We start from the raw sequence: 20,999 nt of genomic DNA, 5'->3' as shown, positions 1-20,999 counted from the left end.
GTTGGATATTAGAGAGCCCCGCTAGAATTGCTTGCTAGGGGTAGGGGTAGCCACATATTGTCATGAGGGCGTGCTTATTCTTAGCCATGGCTTGAAGAACCGTAGAATTTTGATTAAAATGTCCCAGAAATATCTGTTAATGCGTTTGAATTCATCTCGAATAACAAACTCCCTTCTGGAATTGGTTGCTAGAGGCCCCCTTTGGAATCGGATCTTAGGGGAACCACTGGAATCGCTTGCTAGAGTGCCATTGGAAATGGTTTCTTAGCTCCCCCCTTCCGGTGGATTTGGATTTCAGGGGATTCCATTGGAATTGCTTGCTGGGGGTGGGTGAGCCACATATCGTCACGGTTGTGTGAATATACATAGTCTTGGCTCAAAGAAACTCGAAATTTTCATTTAGAACTCTCAGAAATAACTCTTGATATGGCTTAAATTTATCTCTAGTGAGAATATGTGAAATTTGAAGAGGAAATATTATTCAAATGTGAGCTTGTCAACTGGGTGCATAGTCATGGCTCAAAGAATCGAGACATTTTCGTTAAAAGCCCATATAATATCTTAATGTGGCTTAAATTTACCTCTAATAAGATTATATGAAATTTGAAGAGAAAATATGATTCAAATGTTCGCTTCTCAACCGGGGGTGCACAGTCTTAGCTCAAAGAAACGTGGCATTTTCCCTAAGATCTTTCAGAAATAACCCTTAATATGATTTAAATTCATCTCTAATAACAATCCACCTCTCTGGAATTGGTTGCTAAGAGCCCCTGCCTTTCTTTAATTTATGTTTCTGTTTACTTACATCTTATCCTTTATAAGTTTTTTTTACGCTTTATTTTTCCATTTTTTCAGTTTTATTTGCTTTTTCCTTTGTTTTAATAAGCTTGTAAACTTGTTTTTATTGATAAAATTTGTATGTGAAAAATTTTGCATCCTTTATATTTATTGATCCAGGATAAGACTTTGATATATTTCACTGTTGCAATTTAAGCATCTTGTAGCCTATGCAAATATGTATGCCCATTCAAGAATACCTATAAATAAATATTAAATTCTGTGCATTAAAAAGGGAAGAAAAAAACATGTATGAAGGTTACCATATCCTATTCATAATGATACTCTCGCTCTTATTTCATCTCTGATATTATTATTATCCGATAACACTCCCTAAAGCGTTACTTAGCTTGCAAGAGCATGTCAAGTGCAGACAAAGTCTAGTGATCGATTTTTCCCCTCTGCTTGTCAGTTATTGTAGCCACATGGGAACACGCAATTCATCTAATCATTATAGTTTGCGCGAACACGGGGCTCTCCTTGCGTGCAATAGGTAACTTCGTAGAATCTATTTCCCGAATCATAATATTAGAAAGGTTTTCATTGTCAACCTGGTTAACGCTCAATTCTATTGGATAGAAAAACCTTTCCGAATCTTAATGGGAAAAAAAATCATTTGAATATAAAGTTTCCCTAACAAAAAAGTCTTGAAAGAAAATGAAATTTCTTAAAGTATTACGTAACGCTCACGTGTGCATTGTCAGGGCGTAATATCCCAAGTTTGTGCCCTCCACAGTTACAAGCAGGGTCCCCCATGCAGTCCTGAAGTATAGCATACCACACGAGATTGCGTCATCCTTAAATAAGTAAACATTCCCAATTACATGACATCCAAAGAAATCTTGAAACATCTTGAAAACGTCTTGTCGGTGAAATTGATTGCTAGTACCACCGTTAGAATTTCTCGCTAGGGCCCCGGTCAAATTGGATGGTAGGGACCCTGGTAGATAGACTAGGGGCCCGATGAAACTGGATGCTAGGATACTGTTGAAATAGGCTTCTAGGGCCCCCGATGAAATTGGATGCTAAGGCCCCCATTGGAATTGAGCGCTTGGGGCCCACCGATGGTTACCTTAGGGGCCCAATAAAATTGAATGTTAGGGCTCAAATGGACTTGGATGCTTATACCCCAGTCAAATTGGATAATAGGGCCCCTGGTGGTTAGATTAGGGGCCCCAGTGGATCGTTATGCTAAGGCTCCATAGGAATTGGATATTAGGGAGTTGATGGAATTGCTCGCTATGGGTCTGGCGTCCTGGAGGTTCCCCACTAGTGGGCCCTGAAGGTCTTTAAAGAACAAACTATTACGTAATAGACACCTGCATCTCTTAGAAAACAGTCTCTATGATGCAAAAAGCAAACCCTAGTACCTAAATATACTAAACACGTGTGCTCTAGTATTGCCCAGGTGTCCTAATAACGTCTTGAGGATCTAGTAGTTCTAATATTTTACCCCCTATCTGGCCCCTTAAAATCATGGAGGCATCACTACTCTAGTTTGTTTTAAGTGTCACAAGTGATGGATGGCATTTAGCCTCCCCCCGCCCTCCTCAACGACCCCATCTTTTCACCAAAGGCATCTGACTGAAATTAAAAGACAGAGATTTTGTTCGAAATAGTCCTTAAGATATTAAAATTATGCCTCCTAAGTTTACATAACCCCCCAGGACCCTGGGAATAGGATTGTAAGCTATGCCATGAGGGCATATGCGGTTTGTATGGAATGGGCTGCCGTATAAGCTTCAGATGGGGCTCATTTGGTTTGAAGTTGGAAGTTATAGTGCCCTTTATAAGAGTCAAAGCGATTTTTGGGCAACCAACCCCCCTCCAAGTTCATGATTTCCATTAACACTCCCACAAGCAGCTGTTAGGGCAGGGGTTTTAAGCTATAACCTGGGGGCATATAAGGCTCTTATAAAAAGAGTGGTCTTATGTGCTTTGGAGGGGACTCTTTGGACTAGTAATCAGAAGTTCTAGGACCTTTTTTAAAAGTAAAAGTGATCAGAGGGCAGCCGCCCCCCTCCACACACACACACAACCACGTAGCATTTTCTCGAGATGCATCCAATAGATATTTTGAGACAGTCTTTTCATTCAAAATAGTCCGAAGATCATATACCAAGGCATTTCAGGTTGATACAAACCACTAAAGCCTGAGAACGAGGGTTGTAGGTTATGTCCCTGGAGTATTTAAGGTTCTTATCGAAGGGATTGTTGTATAAACTTTAGAGCTGGCTTTTTTGGTTGAAATTGGAAGCACCATTTCCCTTAACAGTCAATAGTGATGGAGTTCAACTAGCCTCCCCCTACAATACTGCTTTTGACCAAATGTATCTGATTGAAATTGTGCAATGGATATTTTGTTTAAAATAGTCCAAAGAACATATGACTATGCCTCCAGAATTCGCAGAGCCCCCCAGAGCTCTGAGGCAAGGGCTTTAATTTACACCTGAGGAGATATAAGGTTATTATGGAACGGGTAGTCATATTAAATTCACAAGGGCCTCATTTTATTTTAAATTGGAAGTTACAGTTCCCTTTCTAAGAGTCAAAGAAATTTTAGAGAAACCAGCCTCCCTCCCCCACGCCCATTATTTTGCATGACAAACATTCCAATAAAATTTTAAGACATCAATTTTTTTCAGCATTGTTGGAAGCTTCAGTTATTTTACGTTTGGGGATGTCAATTCCCCCTCCCCGAGGCCTCAGGGCAATGGCCATAAGCTATGCGATTTGCTTTTTTCTTATATATTGTATATGCCATTGAGAAAAGGTATACATGTTTCACTTCTACTTTCCCAAAATACGCAGGGCATTATGATGAGTCTCTTAGGGAATTTTGAGGGGATCGTTGAACTAAATCATAGCATGTTATAAGTATGTGGGTTGTCAAAAGGGTGTACCTCAGGAATGACTGAGTGTATTAATTCGGAATTTTTAGAGAATGATAAGAGAAATGATCAATTGACTAAAAAGGCAATATTAGCACGCTTCTACTACCACAACTGTTGCTGCTTCTGCTGTTGCTACCGCAAGTTCTATTACTACAGCCACTACTATCATAAAACCACCACTTCTGAAGCGAGTACCACTAACGCTGAGGATATTAAAAAAAAAATATCCGAGGAAACGTTGAGGGGAAACTTGAAATAAATCAAAACATACTACGTGTATACATATTCCTGATACGGGCGTATCAGCAATATTTTTGGGACGGCTTATCATACCAAGAGGAAACCTTAGGAGCATTATGAGTCGGAAGTTCAGTTGACCAAAAGGCAAAATGTACCTGTTACTACTCCTATTAATACTGCTGTTACTACAGTTACGACTAATAATTTATACACTATTACTGCTACTACTGTTCCTACCACTACTATTATGGTATTAATACATTTAAGGCTACACCTATGAAAGTGAAAATTTGGCAGAATATTGAAGAGGAATTCGAACTAAATCAAAACACACTATGTGTATCCAGATTGTCAAAAGGGCGTATCTCAAGAATTGATTTCTTGAATTGAAAGGGAGTCAAAAGGGTGTCAAAAGCATACACCAGTTAAGTTTTTGGAACGGCGTAACGTGTCAAGATGAAAGTTCCCGGGCATCATGAAAGTGATTTTCAAAAGACCAAAAGGCAATATGTACATGCTACTATCGCTATTAATACTGATACTACTACTACTACTACTACTACTACTACTACTACTACTACTACTACTACTACTACTACTACTACTACTACTACTACTACTACTACTACTACTACTACTACTACTACTACTACTACTACTACTACTACTACTACTACTACTACTAATATAACACTAACACTGCAACTACTTCTACTACCGTCGAAACTACTGTGATAATAGTACTATTAAGGCTAAGTCTATGGAGGTAAAATTTTAAAGAATATTGATGGCTACTTCGAATTAACGAAAAGACAGTGTGTGCATTTAAATTGTCAAAATAGTGTATCTTAAGAATTATTTTGTGTATTAAGTTGTAACTCTCAGATAATACTTAAAGAGGATGATCAATTGGCCAAAAGGCAATATATGAGCACTACTGCTAATGCTAATGCTACTGCAAAATTTTGTTAGCTCTACCACTACTATTACCATTACTCCTTTTACATTATTATTACCATTACATTGCATTATTACCATTACATTATTATTACCATTACCATTACTATTGCCTTATTACCATTGCTATTACCTTATTACCTGTTACCTATCAACTATTATCTATTACCTTATTACCTTATTACTATTATCTTATTATTATTACCATTACTGTTACCATTACAACTTTTATTGCAACGACTTTTAAGGTTAAGAGCATTAAGGAGAAAACTTCAGGAAGTATATGAATATACAGGTTATCAAAAGAGCAAATCGACAATATCCTAGCAATCACTAATTGTACTAAGTTGAGCATTAAAACTGCCACAAATCAGCATCAATAAATAAATGAAACCCAAAACGAACAGAAATTAACTTAATTTTTGTTTAATGTTTTCCCCTTTTATGCTTTAACAAATCAAATATTATTAATGATTTAAGAAATAAATTTCAGCATATGTATATTAAGCTGACAATGCATTTTCATTTGTATTATATATTTACTTCCTATAGAAATCAAACTAATACCTCTATAATTACTACACTCACTCTTATCATCTTTCTTGTAGAACGGTTGGATCAAAGTTTTCCTAAAATCATTAGGCACTTCCTTTTTCTAAAATTCACATTCATCACCTTCAGTAATTTACCTCTAATTTCACAACCACCATATTTAAAAATCCCATTGATAACACTATCAGCCCTTAGGGCCATATAATTTTTTAATCCTTTTAGTACTGCCTTAATTCTACCTCGCAGAAATGCATAAAATGTGTTACTGAATCATATAACAACGCAATTTAAGCAGAAATAAAACGACTGGGGAAAAGCTATAAAAGAAGTTACTTTTTGTATCTAAGACTTCATGCAAAATTACACATGATTTTGAATAAATCCCAACAACTAAACCAAAGGCTTGGAAAATATCTGAGATAATGAGGCATGAAAATCAAGTGCAACGAGAGATACAGCTAGAAAACATACGACAACAAGCATCACATTGAAAATAAAGCATCAAGCATCCAATGAAAATAATGGACATAGACATCTCTGATTGAAAGAAAAGTGACAGGAACGATCACTTCGAATCGTAAATGAAATCTGTGGGCAAAAGAAAAGCAACAGTGAGAATCACAACGAAGCACTGCAGAAAAGAAAAAATCTAAAACAGGGTGATTCTTTGATGCAATAAAATTAGGACTTTTTTTCCCAATTCTTTAAGAACTATTCCTAAGACAAAGGGGCCGTTTAATTAGAATCAGAACCTTTTTTAAAAGGACTACAAAAATTTAGTGTCAAGAGAGGGGTATTAAAGAAGCGGCAGCCCTCCTTGTATAGGAAGTAATTACGCTTTAATTACGTTTTACGTAATTACAGTAATTACGTAATTTACAGTAATTACGTTTTAGGTTTTACGCTGAACATCTTTTTTATTTAACAAATAATAAGAAATGAACCAGAAAAAAGATAGACTTTTTTAATTGCTACATTTCTCAGCTTTTTATGTCGGCTATTTTTCTTTAGTTTGATGACGGGAATAATGGCTTAAAGTTGGTTATCCACCCTAGCCAAGATAAAATTAAGTGTATGCACTAGACTTGCGAAAAAAATGCTGCTAAGCTTACTTTTAGCAAAGTCAAGAAGAAGATGAGCACATACCAAAGAAGGGACAGTTTTTCCCATATTTTAAAATTTGCTAAGGCGCTTGCAAAGCGAGAAAAAAAAGGAGAAATTATGTTCTCTAGTTCTTTGTTAAAAAGCGTGCTTTAATTCCATTCTTTCATTTTTGTGATGAATTTTTGCGAACTAATCACTCCTTATTTCTGGAGAGAAAAATGGCACCACGTTTTTTTAAGGGCTAGCTAATGATTCAAGATAACTTTTACTGGGTAGTGAATCTAACTAGAATGATGAGGAAATATTATTCTCGATGATATTTCGATGAATTCTCGATGGAGGGTAAAAAAAAACTCAATTTATCTTTTCGTTTTAGTTTTTTAGGTTTAGCTTTTTGGTTAAACTCTGGTTTAGCTTTTCGGTTAAACTTTAGTTAAGCTTTAAAGGCTGAAAACGGAGCCTACCCCAGGGGTGGTTATTTAGTTTGGAAAGAGCAAATAAAAAGGCATCAAACACTGTATTCAGTTTCTTCCTATCTACATTTTGCGAATATGTATAAATTTACTACTACTACTGCGAACATCTCACTGCGGCATTAATCCACCTGAGGCCCAAACAGCTACCTACACTCCTCAATTCTAAAGAAAATGCGGCTTTTGTTTTGGTCCTTAGGACAAAGTCCATCAAAATGATCCGTATACATGGGGATAGAACACAATCCTGCTCAAATCCTGATTTACTAAGAAACCTGATCTAAGAAACTTGTCTATTTTATTATATTAAATACTTACTTAACCTATTAAATACTGCTGAATAAACTTAACTATACATAAGTATGCTAGTAGTTTTGACTAATTTTCCCGGTTAGGCTTACATTAAAAAAGGTCATTTTCTAAGGATCTCATAAACCTTCTGTCCAGGCAATATATATGTCAGGAAATTTCCTTCGGATGCCAAGAAGAAAAATGAATGCAATATGCTTACAGGAGACTAATGTAGCTGGTGAAGTGAGATGCTTGGTGAATAAGACATTGTGCATTTATGCAGAAGTATTGTTTTTTCCTTTGATGAGGAGCGTAACATATTAATTCATGACTTTCCGAGATGAGAATTGCTAGGAATATTTCTTTCCACAAGATCATCAGATGTGGTTGAATACTTATAAATCAAAATGATTAAGGAACACCGAAACCGGGTATTTACAAATTGTATAGTCAATTAGATGATTATAATAATACTGGCAATATAATGAAAATTTATTATTAGCTAAACAAGGCCATACACAATATTCATCAATATAGAATGCAAAATAAGTAATACGAATACGCACCTTCTCTCCCTCCCCAAAAATCTGAATCAGAGGAAAGCTGAATAAAATGTTGTATAATAGTATAAATAATTTTTAGTTTAAATTACTTAAAAGTTGCTTAATTTCATAGAATTCAACTTAAAGGTAATCAAATTCTTATTTTTTTTTTTACTTGTAATACAATTCGTATAGTTTAAACCAAGTTAAAAAATATTTCCCACTTCTTCCCAATCCCAGAACAAACATATTCTTTTAGTGAATATATATTGGCTTAAATTTATTAGCAAGTGAGATACAATTGAACTGTTAAAATCAGGGCAAATTACATTTTCTGCCAAGAAACCTAACTGTCAAGACGAAGTCAGCAGACATTGGCCTGCCATATTCATTATTCTTGAAGAAAAATACTTATGTGTTAGTAACTAATTCCCAATTAGCTATAATACGCTATTAACACAAAGCTAACCAATCAGCTTTATATTAGAAGTTAGTTGCTCAGATTTACATAATATTTTGTTCCAGAATGGTATATTAATGAATCAAGATTTTACCTCCATTGTCATATATGAAATAAAATTTTTATTTTTACATCAGAAATAAAAAAAAATCAACTACTTCAATAAAAAAGAACACAAACTTCATGGATGTTCTTTTTTTTGTAAGACAACTTTTTTGTAGAAGCTTTATTAAATACAAATATTCTCTCGAGCCAAGTTTCCATCCCTTTATATTATTAAAAACACTTAATTCAAAATGATTTACAGAAAAACATTTCATAACACCTCGGCTCTCCTCCTTATTAAAATTCATCTATTATTTAAATTCTATTTTATCTAATAAAAATCGGCCCTGTTTATTTTATTGCAGTTTATTTTAAAGTATTTAACAACCTAAAAAAATATTTTCTAGTCTTTTCCAATTCCTGAGAAAACATATTCTTTTTGTAATAAATTTTTTGGCTTGGAATATTAATAACTGTGATTAAAATTTAACTGTTATAACGGTAATGAAATGAAGAGGCTACTATGAGACCTGACTCTCGAGGCGAACTTAGCAGGTTTTAATCTGTCAAATTTTATGATTCTGAACATGTTGATACTAGCACAAAATTTCTAATTTATTATAATATTAATTTATAACTTGGTATTAATAGTCAATTGCTCAAATTTAAAGAATTCTATATTCGAGATGTTTTCATTTATTAAATAAGCTTTTTATCCCGTGTCAAGTGAGAACACAAAATCAAACGTTTCAAATAAGCTCGACAATACCTGCATGGATATTCCCATTTTATGCAAAAATAGCTTCTTTTTTTTTAAAGGTTGTGTTGAATGCAAAAATTCGTTAAATTTTTATTTTTTTAAGTCATCAGTGAGTTGAAAGGTTAAAATGACTGGAAAAATATTAAAATAAAATTTCAGATTCACCTAATAATGTTGATTTGTCTGCTCGCAGCAAAAATAATAAGTTTTATATTTTTATTAATTGAAAATCAAAATTGAAGGCTATCACAATTCTTTTCCTTTTATCAAAAATTGGATAACAAGACCAGTTTTAGGTGGTCTGAGTTTGAAATAATAGGTTTTATTGAAAATATTCTGTTGCTGTCAAAACTATGAAAAAAACGATCAAAAAAGTATTTTTTTCTACAAGACTACTACTACTACTACTACTACTACTACTACTACTACTACTACTACTACTCCTACTACTACTGCTACTACTACTACTACTACTACTGCTACTACTACTACTACTACTACTGCTACTACTACTACTACTACTACTACTACTACTACTACTACTACTACTACTACTACTACTACTACTACTACTACTACTACTACTACTACTACTACTACTACTACTACTACTACTACTACTACTACTACTACTACTACTACTACTACTACTACTACTACTACTACTACTACTACTACTACTACTACTACTACTACTACTACTACTACTACTACTACTACTACTACTACTACTACTACTACTACTACTACTGCTACTACTACTACTACTACTACTAATACTACTGCTAATAACTCACTACAGCACCAAGCTGCCTGAGGCCAGCACAGTTGCGCACGCTCCTCCTCCAACTTAATCTATTCGAGGCCTCCCTCTTTACGCCCTCCCAGGAATTTCCCATTTTCTTTAAATCTTTATTCATAACACCCTTCCAACCCAGACAAGGACGACCTGCTTTATGTGTAGCCCCAGAAGGTTGGCCAAAAAGGACAATTTTTGGCAATCTGTCATCTTTCATCCGCAGAACGTGGCCTAGCCATCTCAACCTTTCTTTCGTCATAGCCCATGGCAACACTACAGAGATCCTCCTGTTTTAAAAGGATATTTTACCACCTTTTTAATATCCTTTCTCTCAAATAGAATATTATGGTGGACTTCAGTTCCTACTTTGATGTCTTATCAAGTAAAGCTAGTCCAAAGATTCTATCTGGCAGCTGCATGCCGAGTGCGTTGCAACGCTAGGATCTCTCCGTGTCTAAGTAGCGATCAAAGGCGATATCTTTCTATCAGTGAGTTTAGAAAGTGGCTTTCTATCAGTCTTTCATGAAAACGGAAACCTGAAAAAGAGTTGCTTTACATAAGTTTTGGCAAGGGTTTTAATTAAATATGAAATAACTCTTTAGTGAAACGCAAGTAATTTTCAACAATTCCTTCCAGATTGAAAAGTCTTTGTTATATATAGTAATAAAATAGTCAAAGTGGCTTTTGGAAGACAGGTGTAAGAACAATAAAAGAAATAACACACCAGATCACGCACAACATTTGTTACATTTAATGAAACCCACTGACTGCATGTGATCAAACAGTTCGTGGTAATGAACTGTAGTATGGAGCGACCCGGCTCAATAGTAACCAAAACTCTAAAAAAAGGAATTTTGATACAAATAGCTACATCAAAAGAATTGCATTTTAATGCTGGCTTTAAATATATAAGTTTCATCAAGTTTAGTCTTACCCATCAAAGTTACGAGCCTGAGAAAATTTGCCTTATTTTTGAAAATAGGGGGAAACAACCCCTAAAAGTCATAGAATCTTAACGAAAATAACACCGTCAGATTCAGCGTATGAGAGAACCCTACAGGAGAAGTTTCAAGCTCCTATCTATAAAAATGTGGAATTTTGTATTTTTTGCCGCAAGGCAGATCACGGATGCGTGTTTATTTGTTTGTTTGTTTTTTTCCCAGGGGTGATCGTTTCGACCCAGTGGTCCTAGAATCTTGTAAGAGGGCTCATTCTAACGGCAATGAAAAGTTCTAGTGCCCTTTTTAAGTTACCAAAAAAATTGGAGGGCACCTACACCCCTCCCACGCTAATTTTTTCCCAAAGTCACCGGATCAAAATTCTGAGATAGCCATTTTTGCGTAGTCAAAAACCTTATGAATATGTCTTTGGGGACGACTTACTCCCCCACAGTCCCCGTAGGAGGGGCTACAAGTTACAAACTTTGACCAGTACTTACATATAGTAGTGGTTATTTGGAAGTCTACAGACGTTTTTCAGGGGGAGTTTTTGGTTAGGGGAGGGTTTGAGAAGAGGGGGATATGTGGGGGGAACTTTCCTTGCAGGAATTTCTTATAGGGGAAGAAAATTTCCATGAAAGGAGCGCAGGATTTTCTTGTTTATTTAAAAAAAAAACAATGAAAAAATAAATATGAAAAAGTTTTTTCAACTGAAAGTAAGAAGCAGCATTAAAAATTAAAACGAACAGAAATTATTATGCATATGATGGGCTCTTCTCCTTCTAATACCTCGCTCTTTACGCTAAAGAATTTTTAGTAATTTCAGTTATTTAATTCTACGGCTTTTGTGATTCAGGGGTCATTCTTAAGAAACTAGGACAAAATTTAAGCTTTAGTGTAAAGAGTGAGGTACTGACGAGGGGGTTAACCCCCTCATATACATAACAAAAACATGAGAATACAGAAGTTCGTTACGTAAGCTAATTTGTGAGTTATGCATATCTTTTACTAATAAAAACATTCGTAAAAAATTAAAAGTTCTAGTTACCTTTTTAAGTAACCAAAAAATCGGAGGACAACCAGGCCTTCTCCGCCGCTCCTTTTTTCTCAAAATCATTCGATCAAAACTATGAGAAAGCCATTTAGCCAAAAAAAAATATGCAAATTTCGATTCAATTATTCATCTGCGGAGAGCCAAAATCAAAACATGCATTGATTCAAAAACGTCGAGAAATTAAGTAAGTTAGTAGTTAATAGTTAAAAGTTTTTTACTGTTTTAAAAAGTAGAGTTAAGAAAAAGAGCCAAACTTTAGCGTAAAGAGCGGGGCGTTGATGAGGAAGCAGCCACTTTCATATACGAAGTAATTTCTGTTCGTTTTAAGTTTTAATATCGCTCCTTAGCTTCCGTTAAAAAAAACCTTACGTTTTTTTTTAATTTAATCTCTATAATGAGAATTACTGCACTATAACCATAAATCCCAAGTTTACACTCCCTTGCAAACATCCAAAAACCTTTAATTCTGATTGTAAAAGTTCTTCTGAAAAATACTTGCCTCAGTTGCTTATAGTATAAAATTGCATAGTGTTTTTGGATTGGTAATTGGCTGCAATCTACAGAATTTTACTAACTTATCAAGTAAGGCAAAAAATAATTTCAGTACTGGAAAAGATAAAGTTTATATTTTTGTATATTTTCTAATGGGTTAGTTATATTCCATTTAAATTGGTTTGACAAAACCCACCGTAGGTTATAAAGGGGAGCAAAATGCAAACATGAGAACCTGTGACCAGTTTGAATAATCACGTGGTTAGGATAAAAACGAGACGAGATGTAGATGTGTAAGTATTAACTTTTTTATTTTTATGTCTATCCTAATAATCTTTTTTCTTATATATTTCTTTTAATGCAGGGCTTTCCGAAAGACTTTAGATCAGGTTAAAAATCGTAGGTTGATGAAGTTGGTTCTTATACAATAAAGCAATTGTAGCCATCCTTGTGAATAACATAGAAATTTTCACTCAATCTCTCGCGCAAAATCATAAAAATATTGAGGTGGAATGCTTTCAGGCAGAGTTGTCCGCAAAAAAAAAAAATCGGGGGAAATTTTCAGTGAGGATGGCATTGTCCATGAGAATTTTGCAGATGGGGATATTTTGCATGGTATGAAATTTCCATGGAAGAATTTTTCATCAGGGTGGGAATTTTTCATGGAAGGGAAGCTAAATTTCCCGGTAATATTTGAAATTTGATAAGAAATTAAATAAAAATAAGCATTTTCAACAGAAAGTAAGGAGCAACATTAAAAATTAAAACGTAAAGAAATTCTTCCGTGCACAAGGGGATTGCCCCTCCTCAATACCTTATTCTTTACGCTATAGTTTGACTTCTGTCCCATTCTTTAAGGACGACTCCTCAAACACAAGGCTTGCTTAGTTAAAATAAGAAGTTTTTTTAAGATACTTAAAACTCCTTAAGCCTAAGATCTCTGAAAAAAGCTTAAGATGGCACTTGCCCCCCTCCAATATTTTTTTTTGGCGAGGATTATGATGCCCTGGCTCTCTTTTTCCACCACTATCCCGGTATGCAGGTAAGTGTAATGTCCCGTGCTACATAGATAAAGAATATCGCAGATATAGGGACACTATTGCTCCCCCTAACACTGATATTAAAAGTGAAAACGAAAAATATTCTCATATATCAAATATATCAATCAAGATCTGATATCAGATGTATCAAAATCCAGAGGGATTAGATATCAATTTCTACCATAGCCTCTTCCCCAAAAATAATTCTATAGTTACCAGAAGGCTCAATGAGAGTTTGGATATTTAGGAATTGAAATACACTCTTTGAAGCATTTGCTCCCTCCATACCTACAAAATAACCCAACACTCCTCCTTCACAATTTTTGATGTTCAGTTATACAATACTTAGCATATTTTCAGGAAAAATTAAGAGAATCAACTTAGTCAAACAGTTCGTAGTAACGAACTGTAACTAAGGAGCGACCCGGCTCAATAGTAACCGAAAGTCCAAATTCGGAATTTTGACACCAATAGGTATATCAAAAGAATTGGCTTATTGAGTTAATTTAAAATATATAAGTTTTGTTAAGTTTAGTCTTACCGAATAAAAGCTGTTAGCCTGTGAAAATTTGCCTGATTTTCGAAAAAGGGGAAACACCACTTAAAATATTAAAATCTTAATAAAAATCGCATCATCAGATTCAGCGTATCAGAAAACCTTACTGTACTGGTTTAAAGCTCCTAACTACAAAAATGTGGAATTTTGTATTTTTTGCCAGAAGAAGGATCACGGATACGTGTTTGTTTTTTTGTTTGTTTTTTCCCAGGGGTGATCGTATCAACCCAGTGGCTCTAGAATATCGTGAGAGTTCAATTGAACGGAATTTAGAAGTTCTAGTGCCTTTTTGAAGTAACGAAAAAAGATTGGAAGGCAACCCGGTCCCCTCCTCCCCCACTTCATTTTCCCAAAAGTCATCCGATTAAACTTTTGAGGTAGCCATTTCGCTCATCATAATGAAAAGGCCCAATAACTACGCCTTTGGATAAAACATGACCCCCCCCACAGCCCCAGGGGAAAGGTCCTTAAGTCATAAAATTTGCCCTTTTTTACAAATAGTATTTGCTATTGAGAAGTATGTGCATATTTTCGGATAGGGGGTATTTTTTCTGGGGGGTTTCCACGGAGAAATTTTCTATGGAGAGGGACGTTTTTGGGGCTTCAAATTGTCAAGGGGAAATTATACACTGGAGGAATTTGCCAGAATCCCTATTCAAAATTCCTTTTAAATTTCTTGCTTTCTCTTTTCCGTCTCAATTTTCAGCGTGGATTTGTTAAAGGTAATTGTCCGAGTTAAATTTTCGCAAGGATTGAATTGTCTTGAGAATATTTCCTTAGGGAGGGGATTTCTCCATGGCGGTGGACCAGATTACCTGGCATTACTTAAAAACGATCAGGAATTACATTTAAAAAATCAAGTTTTTTCAACTAAAAGTAAGGAGAAACATTAAAGCTTAAAACGAACAGAAATGATTATGTGTATGAAGGGGATTGCCCCATCCTCAACACCTCGCTCCTTACGCTGAAGTTTGAATTTTGTCCCATTTCTTTCAGAACGACTCCTTAAACACAAGGGTTGTTTAGTTAGAACAATAGGAAGCTTTTTTTAAAAGAACTAAACAGCTTTAGCGAAAAGAGTGAGGTGTTGAAGAGGGGGCAATCCCGTTCATGCACGTAATAATTTCTGTTCCTTTTAAGTTTTAATGTTGCTCCTTACTTTCAGTTGAGAAAACTTTAATTTAATAAAACCAAGCATTAAGATAAACGGCCATGTTAACCATTTATCTTGTATAAAATACGTGACTTTTCAGGAACGAATGTGCCACCGTGTGGCACTAATTCCTCTAAAAAGGGAAGCTCAATATTTAGTTTTTTGATAATTTTAAAAAGATTGGCTATCTCAAAATTGAAAATCGACAGCTAAGCGGTACTCTTTGGGGAAAAATCTTAGCTTGGTGCCACAAAATGAAAAATACCACTTTCCAGTAGCACGATCTGTTTGGCATATTGGAAAGAACTCTTAATTTCTGTTCAAATGAACCCTCTCCCGGCCATGTAGGACCAATGGTTTGATATGTTCAGCCCTGGAAAGAAACAAACAAATAAACACGCACCTGTGGTTTTTCTTATGGAAAAAAAAATACGAAATTGCGCATTTTTGGGGATAGCAGCTTGAAGCCTCTGCACTAGGATGCTCTGATATGTTGAATTATATAGTATGATGGTACAACTTCCATGGTATGATTCAATGAAAACCATGGTATAATTCTCATTAAGTTAAACCATTATCAAACCATGTTGAAAGCAGAGCCATGGAGTGGGGGGGCATATTTTCCAGTGGTTGGGAAACCTGGAATGCTATTGTTTCAACTCGGTTTGATGCTGCTGTCAGAAGGGAATACGATTAAATGCTAAAAAAAAAATATTCCCATGACATTAAAGGTTTACCCCAGCCTTAACCAACAAATACAATTAAATTCATTCAGACTTTAGTCTGAATGAGTTTATATTCTCACTTCATTCTTCTTGTCAGTCCAGGTTGAACTTCGTTGAAGTAAGGATGCTAGGGCTGTTTTAAAAAAGTTTTTAAATAAAATTATTTAATTTTAATTCTCACAATTTAATGTAAGTTAATTTATATATACATATTTTCTCTCCTTTTCTCGTATTGTGCAGAAGACGGCCATTGGACATAGGGCCGAAATATTCACAGAACTGATTTCCACTGTCTTGAAAAGATTTTCCCTATTGTTTCTACTTTGTATTTGTTTGTTATGGAAAGGCAGAGTGGTCTTCGTCGCTATTTTTACTCCAGCCTTACATTTTTTTCGACCCATACATGTTTGTATTGTTTTTGGACCCATTCACAGATCAAGCAGTTCTCATCAGGCAAAAACAGATAGGGACTTCGGGCTAAATGGATTACGCATTAAACGCCAAAGCTTTGCACCAACTTTCCAGATTTTATTAAATAATATCTTGTGTTATAATTTTGGCGAAATATCTGAAATATCTAAAATAAAATTTTATTCTTTTAATTCTCTACGTTTTGTCTAAGTTAAAAGCTCTAGCTTCGAAGCTTAACTCTTTAGAAATCATATTCTTCATCGAAACCTTAAGCAAAATTTCCAAATCTCTCATAAATGTTTGTGAAATAAAACCAAAAATCCAGATTTCGAAATATAGACTAAATTCTTTTCTATTTTCTCTAAAATCATGATTTTGCTATTTATTATATAAGAAGAAGTGCATTCTTCTATATCCAAACATGAACCATGAACTAACAAATAAAAGTTTACGTAATGAACGATTTCACGGATGTTCATTAACTGTAGCAAACAGTACGAAGTCTTACTATAAGCAAAAAAAAAAAAAAAAAAAAAAAAAAAAAAAAAAAAAAAAAAATGTAGATGCAGAGTGTGACAATCACTCTGCAAACACAAAACTTATTTCAGAAGCTCTTCGATTAAACGTTGATCTTACAAATAATTAAATTAATTTTAAAAGTTTTTTCTGCTGAAAGTAAGGAGTGACATTAAAACTTAAACTGAACAGAAATTATTACGTATATAAAAAGGGGCTGTCCCCTCCTCAACGCCTCGTTCTTTACACTCATGGAATACGGAAAAATTTTGGTTCAAGGAACATGAATAATTAAAACGAAATTTGCATATTGAATTCATTTTTTAAAATATATAATTAAAGCTTTTGATGGGTAACATAGAAGTTAATTATGTATTTATTAAGAATTAGCATTAAAAGTCGATTCTTTTTATGCATTAATTGCTAACTAAAATTCTTTTTGTACAGTTTTGGTTAGTATTGGCCCGAGTCACTCCTTGCATAAAGTTCGTTACCATAATTTTGTTTTTGAAATTTTAATTATCACGAGCCGTTTAAACTCCTAAGCCAGTAAAAAGAGTAAAACCTTGTCAAGGCACAAAATTTTCACAGACATTCTATCTGGTTTTCTAGGGTGAGGTATTTCTAAATCTTCCTTTTTTCCCAATCAAGTATTGTAGATCAAAATATGCCAAAGTAAATTACGGCAAACGCAATCTTTTCCATAAATTGAAAATTCCATAAATTTCATGTGCTTAAATCAAATTCGTCTGTTTTTTATTGAACCTACAGCATAGAGAAACAGAGAGACTATCTTTGAAAAAAAAATTTGGTTCAAAAACTTTACATTCTTTTTACTGGCTTATATTTTAAAACGGGAGAACTAATAAGATAAATTTTATTTTTTCGATCTTTTTACTTGCTAATAGCTTAAAATCTCACATACAACTACAAATCCGACCTTCAAAAAAGAGGTTAAATATTCTCAAGGGCATCGGTCAAAAATTTTTCAGAGGAGGGGGGGGGGGAGACACCAGAATTTTAGTAGTGGTCGGGTGACAGGGAATATATTTCGGGATATTTTTGCATGAATAAGTTTATTTTTAAATGCATTTAGGAAAAAGCTCTCAAACAAATAGGGCAATTAAATTGCATACAAAATGAAACAAAATACAGTAAATTTTAAACTACAGGGATTCCTGGCAAAGAGATCAATTTATTTAATAAAGAATATGTTAATTACAATGTATATAATCTTAAAAGAAAATAGAATTCAAATCAAAATTACAGAAAAACTTATTACTTCCGTAGATCATAACAGATGTTGACTTGTCTATGTAATTTCCTACACCTTAGAATAGTTTAAAGAAGGAATAGAGATGCTCAAAAATCATCCTACCTGCATACATACCATGTTTTGATTTTGTAACGGTCATGTAAAATGCACCTCTTTCATAACAGGACAATTGTCCCCCTCGAACTTAAATCCCTTATATATTCAGACATTGAATAAAAAATAACTATTGAAAGAAAAACAAACTTTGAACTTGTTGTCCAGCTTTCCAATTGACCCTTTTTGTATGTATTTATTATCCTATTTAACTAAATAAAATGAACAGGTCAAAAAAAATTTTGTTTCAAGAGAATTTTGTCAAATAGTTTGCGATAAAAAGCTGGAATTAAAGTGACTTGGGCCGATATTCACCGAAACTTAAAATGGAATCCTCATGACAATTGCTACACCGGCATTCGCTTTTTATAATGATTCTAAATATATAAATTTCTTACAGTTTATTGTTACCCACCCAAAACAAAAATCTGAGAAAATTTGTCTTATTTTTGAAAAATGGGGGAATAGCCCCTCAAAAAGCAAGCAATGTTATTGAAAATCCTTTTATTACATACACCATATCAGAGAACCCTACCGTAGAGATTTCAAGCTCCAATCTTCAAAATGTGGAATTTAGCTTCTTTTTTTTCAGAGGAAAACATTATCGATGCATGTTTATTTGTTTGTTTTTTTTTCCCCAGGGGTGATTGTATCAAACCGAATCTCCAAGATAATTGGAAGGGAGCTCATTCAAACGTAAAGTTAGATCTCTTTTTTAAGTGACCATTCTGACAATACAGATTGGGTCAGGAGAAAGTCTTGTTTTCTGTCATTCTAGTGCTCAAAACTAAGACTTTACCCCAAAGAGGACGAATTTGCAATTAATTTAAAATTCTGAGAAGTTAATTGATTTTTTAAGTATCGGTAGCTATATTTCAGGCTTCCCAGTTGCAAAAGAAGTAATGACACGCGGTGGCAGTACGGGATTCAACCAATTTGATTCGCTTTATTTTTAATGAAATTAGGCTACGTTTGGTGATCTGTAATTGCTTATCATTTATAATGAGGGGGAAGTGAGCCATTGTTTAGGTGGGGTTGGGGTAGATTCATGAAAATGTAATGGACAATCTGCTTACTCTTCATGAGGCTTCAGACAAATGTTGAAAGAGGTAGGGGGAGCAGGAATTAATTAAAATGTTTCTCTATACAGATAAAATGTTACATTCTCATATCTATTGGCTGAAAGGTGGAAAAGGCAAGGCAGATCATTCTCACCCTGTCAGGAAATTTCTTCGGGGTGGTAAATACTGCTAGGAACTTAGTGTTCAGCAATTTTAAATGGTAGTATTTTTTTCTACTTATATGAAGTACTTCAGCGTATCTAAAGAAATGCATGTAATGTATTTATCGATAAAAAATCCTATTGTAGAGGTTGTGATGGCTTCGATTATGTAGCCTCTTTACTTTATAATATGAAGTTAGACTTTTGTCCGAATTTCTTAGGAAAATTTGCATTTGGAAAAAAAGATTTTTCATAGCACTAAAAAAATTTTTTTTAATGAGCAAGGTCTTGAGATGGGGACAGTCCCCTTATATAAAGAGTAGTCATAATTTGTTTTAAATTTTAGACTTTAATTAAATTTCATGAATCTGTAAAGTTTTACGAAATACAACACTTTTGGTAACGCAGAAAAAAACGACCGATATTTCAATGATCTCTGTTTAAATTTTGATAGGTCATCAAACGGTTCACGGTAAAGAACTGTAAGTGAGGAGCGACCCGGCTAAATAGTAACCGAAACACTAAAAAATGGTACTTCGATACCAAGAGATATATCAAAAGAATTGCCTAAATATGCTAATTAAATAACAAAAAAAAAGTTTTTTTAACTGTAGGTAAGGAGCGACGCTAAAACTTAAAACGAACAGAAATTATTCCATAAATGAAAGGGGTTGTCCCCTCCTCTACGCATCGCTCTTTACGCTGAAGTTTGACTCTTTTTCACAACTCTACTTTTTAAAACAATAAGAAAAACTATAGCGTAAAGAGCGAGGTGTTGAGGAGGGGACAACCCCTTTCATATACGGAATAATTTCTGTTCGTTTTAAGTTTTAGTATCGCTCCTTATTTGCAGCTAAAAAACTTGTTTTTATGTTATTTAATTTCTGAACGTTTTTGAATTAATGCATGTTTTGATTTTGGCTCACCGCTCATAAATAATTAAAACAAAATTTGCATATTAAATTTTTTTCGGCTAAATAGCTTTTTGATAGTTTTAATCGGAATATCTTGATACAAAAAAGGGGGTGGGGGAGGAGGCCTAGTTGCCCTCCAATTTTCGGTTACTTATAAAGGCAATTAGAACTTTTTATTTTTTTAAGAACGTTTTTTATAAATATAAGTAACTTACGAGTTAACTTACGTAACGAACTTCTATATTTGTATATTTTTATTACATATATGAAGGGGCTCGCCCCTTATTCAATACCTCACTCTTTACTCTAAAGCTTGAATATTAGGTCAATTCTATATTAGGTCAATGACTAAAAATACTTTAGCGTGAAGAGCGAGGTATTGTAGAGGAGATGAACCTCCTTATTTACGTACTAATTTCTGTTCTAATGCAGCACCTCGGTTTTAATGCAGCAACTTACTTCCAGCTGATTTTTTTATTTATTTATTTTCTCATTGTTTTTCTTAAATAATGCTAGAAAATTTTGCAGTCCCTTCAGGGAAGTTCTCTTCCCTCATGATAAATTCCTCCATGGAAAGAACCTCTCACGTAGCCCCCTCCCCAGACCGCCCCTTAACACGAAAAAGCCCCCCTGAAAACGTCTGTACACTTCCCAA

At 34.3% G+C, this 20,999-nt stretch overlaps 1 protein-coding gene across 4 annotated transcripts in view; it reads left to right on the top strand.

Annotated features, from left to right (window-relative positions):
• The window catches only part of LOC136031451 (lachesin-like), an 86,736-nt gene that overhangs the window by 22,896 nt on the left and 42,841 nt on the right, over positions 1–20,999 (top strand). Inside the window, exon 1 of one of the 4 annotated variants that reach the window (XM_065711053.1) lies at positions 7,761–7,779. The exons of the other annotated variants lie outside the window; for them this stretch is intronic. The gene's annotated coding sequence lies outside the window, so the exon portion shown is untranslated. Of the gene's footprint in view, positions 1–7,760; positions 7,780–20,999 lie in introns of those variants that run through there. 4 annotated transcript variants of the gene reach the window in all.

This window comes from Artemia franciscana, chromosome 9 (assembly GCF_032884065.1).
Source record: "Artemia franciscana chromosome 9, ASM3288406v1, whole genome shotgun sequence".
In the NCBI taxonomy this organism is placed as follows: Eukaryota; Metazoa; Arthropoda; class Branchiopoda; order Anostraca; family Artemiidae; genus Artemia; species Artemia franciscana.
The sequence above is the reverse complement of the archived record's forward strand: the minus strand, read 5'-3'. Positions and strand labels throughout refer to the sequence as shown.